Source organism: Otolemur garnettii, unplaced genomic scaffold (genome assembly GCF_000181295.1).
Source record: "Otolemur garnettii isolate 467f Iridium unplaced genomic scaffold, OtoGar3 scaffold00300, whole genome shotgun sequence".
Lineage (NCBI taxonomy): Eukaryota > Metazoa > Chordata > Mammalia > Primates > Galagidae > Otolemur > Otolemur garnettii.
Genome location: NW_003852695.1, coordinates 365,851 through 366,574, shown reverse-complemented (window position 1 = coordinate 366,574; position 724 = coordinate 365,851).

Sequence of the window (724 nt, the reverse complement as noted above, 5' to 3'; positions counted from 1 at the left end):
CAGGGCAGTGGGGGATGGAGGTTGATTTCTCGTCCCTTCTGTGGGTATGATGCTCTGCAGCTGTTAGGGAACGACTGTCATTACGACCTGTGATCCCCACATCAGCCCCGGGGCGGGCAGAGGAGGTGCTGTACCTCATTTTCTACAGAGTGGTTGTGACATTTAGGGAAGCTAAGTGGCTTTTAGCATCACATCATGAATGAGTAATGGATCTGGCATGGGAGGCACAGACCTCTGACGACTCGGACCTCTCCATCATATCCTGGATTCCTGATGCAAGAGCTCCATGACTCTCTTTCTCCAATTTTCCTATCCATTGTTCAAGGGGAATCCAAGTTGATGCCCTGGAGGACACGGCTGGATAAGGAGGTTTCCCTGATCATGACACATCCTCTCTCCTCTACTTGACACACCTTCCATCCCTAATGCGGCCCTGTTCCCTCTAAAGGAAATCCTCTGAGGGTCTTGGCATCACAGCTGTGGCCTTCCTCCCCCAGTACTGTCACACTGCAAGCTGCCCCTCAGGTGACCACATTGAATGACCAGTGTCTGCTTGTCCCCTAAGTGTGCTCAGACTATAGGACATTGTGAAAAGCTGCCTCATGATGTTTTCATAAAAAATAACCTTTCCTACCACTCATTAAACCCTAGTAAGTAGCTAGGAGAATTTACTACAAGAGTGGCCACCTGGGCTGGAGCTTTGGTAGTTTATTGAAAGAAACTG